The sequence below is a fragment of the Palaemon carinicauda genome, chromosome 32 (genome assembly GCF_036898095.1).
Source record: "Palaemon carinicauda isolate YSFRI2023 chromosome 32, ASM3689809v2, whole genome shotgun sequence".
NCBI lineage: Eukaryota > Metazoa > Arthropoda > Malacostraca > Decapoda > Palaemonidae > Palaemon > Palaemon carinicauda.
In genome coordinates, this window is record NC_090756.1 from 37,534,046 (window position 1) to 37,541,545 (window position 7,500).

Consider the following 7,500-nt stretch of genomic DNA (forward strand, 5'->3'; position numbering starts at 1 on the left):
GTGACATATTAGGTCCCTTGCACAAAGCCTAGTAACATATTAGCTCATTGGCACAAAGCCTAGTAACATATTAGGTCATTAGCACAAAGCCTAGTAACATATTAGGTCATTGGCACATAGCCTAGTGGCATATTAGGTTTCTTGCACAAAGCCTATAACGCATTAGGTCATTGGCACAAAGCTTAGTGACATTTTAGTTCCTTAGCTCAAAGCTTAGTGATATATTAGATTGGTGACTCATAGCCTAGTGACATATTAGGTCATCGGCACAAAGCCTTGTAACATATTGTGTCATTGGCACAAAGCCTAGTTACCTATTAGGTTATTGGAACAAAGCCTTATAACATATCATGTCATTGGCACAAAGCCTAGTTACATATTAGGTCACCTGCACAAAGCCTAGTAACATATTGGGTCATTGGCACAAAGCCTTGTAACATATTAGGTGATTGGCACAAAGCCTAGTGACCTATTCGGTCATTGGCACAAAGTCTAGTAACATATTAGTTTGCAGGCATAAAGCCTAGTAACATATTAGGTCATTGGCACAAAGGCTAGTAACATGTTAGGTCATTGACACAAAGCCTTGTAACATATTATGTCATTGGCATAAAGAAGAGTGACATATTAGGTCATTGGCGCAAAGCTTAGTGAAATATTAGTCTATTGTCACAAAGCCTAGTAACATATTAGGTAATATGCAAAAAGTCTAGTAACATATTAGGTTGCTGCACAAAACCTAGTAACATATTAGGTCATTGGCAAAAAGCCTAGGGACATATTAGGTTACTTGCACAAAGTTTAGAAACATATTAGGTCATTGACACAAAGCCTGGTAACTTGTTAGGTCATTGACATAATTCTTTGTAACATATTATGTCATTGACACAAAGTCTTGTAACATATTAGGTCATTGGCTCAAAGCTTAGCGACATTTTAGTTCATTGGCACAAAGCCTTGTAACATATTAGGTCATTGACACATAGCCTAGTGACAAATAAGGTTACTTGCACAAAGCCTAGTAACATATTAGCTCATTGGCACAAAGCCTAGTAACATATTAGGTCATTGGCACAACGCCTAGTAACATATTAGGTCATTGGCACAAAGCCTTGTAACAAATTATGTCATTGGCACAAAGCCTAGTAACATATTAGGTTTCTTGCACAAAGCTTAGTGACATATTAGTTCATTGGCACAAAGCTTAGTGACATATTGGGTTGCTGACACATAGCCTAGTGACATATCAGGTCATTGGCACAAAGCCTTGTAACATATTATATCATTGGCACAAAGCCTAGTTACCTATTAGGTCATTAGCACAAATCCTTATAACATATTATGTCATTGGGACAAAGCCTAGTGACATATTAGGTCACTTGCACAAAGCTTAGTAACATATTAGGTAATTGTCACAAAGCCTTGTAACATATTATGTGATTGGCACAAAGCCTAGTAACATATTAGGTAATAGGCACAAAGTCTAGAAACATATTAGGTTGTAGGCACAGAGCCTAGTAACATATTAGGTCATTGGCACAAAGACTAGTAACATGCTAGGTTATTGACACAAAGCCTTGTAACGTATTATGTCATTGGCACAAAGACTAGTGACATATTAGATCATTGGCACAAAGCTTAATGAAATATTAGTCTATTGGCACAAAGCCTAGTGACATATTAGGTTGCTGGCACATAGCCTAGTGATATATTAGGTCATTGTCACAAAGACTAGTGACCTATTAGGTCATCGGCACAAACACTAGTAACGTATCAGGTAATATGCACAAAGTCTAGTAACATGTTAGGTTGCAGCACAAAGCCTAGTAACATATTAGGTAATTGGCAAAAAGCCTAGGAACATATTAGGTTACTTGCACAAAGTTTAGTAACATATTAGGTCATTGACACAAAGCCTGGTAACATGTTAAGTCATTGACATAAAGCTTTGTAACATATTATGTCACTGACACAAAGTCTTGTTATATATTAGCTCATTGGCTCAAAGCTTAGTGACATTTTAGTTCATTGGCACAAAGCCTTGTGACATATTAGATCATTGACACATAGCCTAGTGACATATAAGGTTGCTGGCACAAAGCCTAGTAACATATTAGGTCATTGCCACAAAACTTACGGGCTTATTTGGTCATTGGTACAAATCCTAGTGCCATATTGGGCCACATGTGCAAAGTCCAGTGACATATTAGGTCACTGACAGAAAGCCTATTGACATATTAGGTCACTTGCGCAAAGTATAGTAACATATTAGGTCATTGGCACTAAGCCTTGAGATATATTACTTCACTTTTGCAAAGTGTAGTAATATAATAAGTCATTTACAGAAAGTCTAGTGACATATTAGGTTATTGGCACTAATCCTTGTGTCATATTAGGTCACTTCTGCAATATGTAGTAACATATTAGGTCATTTGCACAAAGTCTAGTGACATATGAGGTTATTGGCACTAATCCTTGTGTCATATTAGGTCACTTCTGCAATATGTAGTAACATATTAGGTCATTTGCACAAAGTCTAGTGACATATGAGGTTATTGGCACTAATCCTTGAGACATATTAGGCTACTTTTGCAAAGTGTAATAACATATTAGGTCATTTGCACAAAGCCTACTGATATATTAGGTTATTGGCAAAAAGCTTAGTGACATATTAGGTTATTGGCTTAAATCCTAGTGACATATCAAGTCACAGACGAAAAGAAAGTTTGCAATTTCAATAAAAGTTAAAGAATGATCTATTGATCCCATTCATATATTGAAAAGCTTTGATAACAATGATATCAATCTACTGAAAAGTTAGATTTAGGAATTTTCTAAATTCTTGCTATGTAATTATTATTATTATTATTATTATTATTATTATTATTATTATTATTATTATCTAAGCTATAACCCTGGCTAGAAAAGCAAGATGCTATAAGCTCAAGATTTCTAACAGGCAAAGTAGCTCAGTGAGGATAGGAAATGAGGAATCAGATAGAATATTGTTCCTGAGTATACCCTCAATCAAAGTAACTCTAACACAAGACATAGGGAGACTATGACAAGAGGATATGTCACTACCCAAGTCTAGAGAGCAATAGTTTCAATCTGGAGTGTCCTCGTAAGCACTACATACGGTGACGTAACTCTCAAAATATAAATAGGCAAAATGATAATTACTCTCAGAAATTCTCTTTCAAACTGATAGATCATATGAAGCATGAATTTCGTAAAAGTAATCTAAAATGAACTACAGCAGCCTTTGACAAAAGAAAAATCCAATAGAGAAAAATGATTTGTGTTTGAGGATTCAACTTGGCATATCCTCTTTATGATGTGTAAAAATATTAACATTCCACACCACATAATTGCTCAATGAATTAGGTGAGTTTCGCACAAATATTTATGCCATCAATCATTGCAATGATAGATATCTGTCAAATGATAGTGACGAGGATATTTTTGAAAATTATTTATTGAAAGGAATATGGTAATGGAACTCAAATGAAATTTATACATATATCATCTCCCTTATATCAAGAACAGTAAGTGTCTGTATATATATATATATATATACATATATTTATGCATATATATACGTATATATATATATACATGATATATATATTTTTATATATATATATATATATATATGACCATCTCCTCTTACGCCTATTGATGGAAAGGGCCTAGTGACACACACACAGACTATATATATATATATATATATGTGTGTGTGTGTGTGTGTGTGTGTGTGTATTTCGCCATCCTTTTTGACGGGTCATACACTCGCAATATAGATATGAGGAAAAGCACCCTGTCACACCATTACTGAGTGGAGAGTCCCTCTGGTAACTCGCCGCGCAGTAACTGCATTACATGATGCACTAATGTGGTTTGCCAAGATTTCCTGTTGCCAACTGTGCATAACATTTCCTGCCAAACAGATATATACAAATCTTTTTAAGAGATAGAAACATGAATGTGGCAGTGACTGGTATGTTCACAGCCCTCTCGAACCACCCCCTGTTAGGGAAAATGTTTAGGCATTGCATATTCACAGCTGTGTCCATTCTGAGTGAAGATACCATAACATGGTGAAAGGCTTATGTATCGTCATGATCAGCAGGGCTGTACTAGTCACAAGTCACCCATGCTAGGTTGGTTTACTGTCAGCGATACACACTTGCCATGGGTTAAGGGTTTAAAGGCGGCTATAAAGGGAACAGTCAGGGGACAACTGTCAAAGCACTAGCTAGCAGGGCAATGCCCTAGAGACTAACCATATATACATATGATCAGTGGTCAAACCTCATCTCCACCCAATTTAAAACCAGGAACCAGGAAGGGCCAAGCAATGGCTGCTCCTGACTCAGCAGGTAGACGTATAGGTTTCCCCTAAAACCCCCCTTCTAAGCCCACAAGAATAGTGACCCTTACTGACACTACAAGGAAGTAGCGTGACTCGAACCCTAGTCCGGCAGATCACAAGGCAAGGACGTTTCCAATAGACCCAACGGTTAAACTCAAGATATGAATAAGGACTAGAACCGGCTGCAATTGTTGTTGTTGTTGTTGTTGTGTCCAATTGTACATAACAGAGCGATACCTAAAGTTCCATAAAATATTTAAAATCTATTGAGGGAAGGAGTGATTTCTTTACTCTGATCCTTTGATACTGGAGCTAATGAGGTTACCTTATTTCCCCACCTGTTCCAGTAGAAGAAACTCGTCTGATTAGAACAAACAAAATGGTTTTTCATTCAGATGAAGTTTGTTGATGGGCTGTTCAATGGATCACATAACATTTTACTCAAAAGAAGAGACAAACATGTTGACACTGATTCTATAGACAATTACTAAAGGCAAAAAATCTAGTATTATTTACTTTGAAATAATTCTTTTCTTTGCATTCAAAATGTTTTGCTGAGAAATCAAGAACATTATTTTCTAAGTGTAAAAAAAAATAGGATATTAAAAAAAAACAGTTCTAGAGATATATTCTTAATTTACTTTGGAATTATGAATTTGAGTTTAATGCACAAATTTCTATAGAAGAATTTCAAAATAAATTTAAAACTGAATATAAATTGTATTACATATATATATATATATATATAGATAGATATATATACATATATATATATATATATATATTTAAATATATATATATATATATATTTATATATATATATATATATATGTGTGTGTGTGTGTGTTTGTATATATATATATATATATATGTGTGTGTGTATATATGTATATATATATATATATACATATATAAATATATATAATATATATATATATGGACATATATATATATATATATATATAATTTATATATATATACATATATATGTGTTTGTGTATATATATATATATATACATATATATATATATATATGTATATATATATATGTATATATATATATATATATATATATAAATAGATTCGTTCTACTGAGAGCTGTAGTTGAACGTACTAAAGAAATACAAGAATGACAGGAATATTCCCATTGGAATATCGATGGCCAACTTCTGGAATGGGAGTCCACAAGCCATTCCAGGAAAAATTGAAAACAAAGGGGAAGGAAAACTGCTGGTGAAAAAGGAAAAAGAGAAAACAGTAGTTTTAATACTTGAACTCCAATATAGGCTGTCATAAATATCTCTGCTGTTGTGGTGCCCTATTGGAAACATCCCTTCTTTGACGATCGCTTGAAGAGTTTCTGACTTCTTTTCTTGGCTTTTTGAGTGATATTCGATCATGGAAGCTTCAGCTTCTTCCTCAACAACTAAGTTAAGTACCCCTTTTTCGGGTGTTGGAGAATTCCACATCTCCATCCAGTGTCTTATCTGATTAGTATGCCTTTATTTTTACAAGGGCAGCATGAGGTCAGCACCATTGCAGCATGTTACCAAATTGCTCAGAAACGCTTAGATATTTAGTCATATTACTGTAGGAATATGTTATACATTATTATTTTAAGGTGTGTTATCTTTATGGTATCCCCCCCCCCTCCTTCATCTGTGTTTCTTGTGTGTTTTTTATCAGCACTGACTTAGGCTAGTCTACCCTGGCCGGCTGCCATGCCTGGTAAATTTTCACTCGTGCACCATCCCCTTCTATCACCTAACCTTACTGGTTGAGTGAGGATGTCTATCTTCTCATGCTGTCGATTCGTCTTAGCTACGTTCTTGAAGGTCCCTCTTAGAGTTGGATAGTGTTTTCAGTTGTCCTAGGGTGACTGTTTTCACTTTCCACATAGCCTATATGTTTGGCAAGGCGGCACTGGTCTTGGGATCCTAATCCCTGTATCTACTTTATGTTTACCCATTGGAACTCATAACCCCTTGTTCTGATGCTGACTAGTATACCCCCTTGTGTCACCTTAACCCTTTTTATGCTTCTCTCTAAGTCTTCGGTAGGATATGCCTGGTTGTGAGGACTTATCCTTTTTACCCTCTCACTGCAGACCCCTTGGAACGCTATTGCTCTTCTAATGTTGCTGTTGGGCCCTCCTGTCATGCTGCCTCACCATTTTCTGAGTCTCTCATCACCACCTGCTTCTTCTCTTATCCTTGTGTCTGTTAGTGTGCCTACTTATAAGCTATCTTTCCTGGCCCTAAGTAGGTTAGAGTTTCTCCTTCCCTGGTCAAAATCTCTCTGCTGCTTTAGAGACCCCCCTTGGATGTTTTCTCTGCCCCTTCCCGTTCCTAGTTAGGCCATAGCCTGACTGTAGTGGGAACTATGTTCCTCTTGTCAAGTCATCTAACCCTAGCTTTTGAGCATTCCCTAACCCGCTATGTAGGCTAGGCTTGCCTGCACAGTTCTCCCTTTAGCCTAACCCTATCTAGGCGTAGAGTTGATACCCCTCTTGGTCCTGCTCTACCACTTTACAGTGCCTGCTCGGTCTACAGCCTCGCTTCTTGTGCTATATCCCTCTTGCTATGGAATCTTAACTCCCTTGCCTGGTTAGTATATCTAATCAGAGGTCTCGCCTTGTGTCACTGCTTCCTGTCTTGTCAGCTTGAGTTCTTCTAGCACTGGCTGTGTATTGGCTATGGGCCATTCCCTCTGCCACCTCAGCTGCAGCCTTAGCCTAGTTATCTGCTCTTTCCCTATCCCGCATCTGAGGAACAGAGTTGGTCGATTGAATCCAGCCTGGTTGTCGGGACATCCTTTGAATTTCTATTTCTTATCGTCCAACCCGTCTTGTACGGCTCTCATTAGCTTATGGACTATTTCCCAACTTTTCATAAGTTAATGATAATGATCATGTCTTGGCAGGTTATTTATTAGCAGAATAAAGTACACAGAAAACACTTGCCAGTATTCACCTTTCATTTTCCTTCATGGCATTCTTTGTTTCATCCTATTTATATTTTTGTCCATGTGAAATTTTGGATATATCTATTTATGAATGAATGTATGTCTTTGATGATTTATATAACGGCAGTACATAATTTGGTAAAATCATTTTTTGTGCTGTA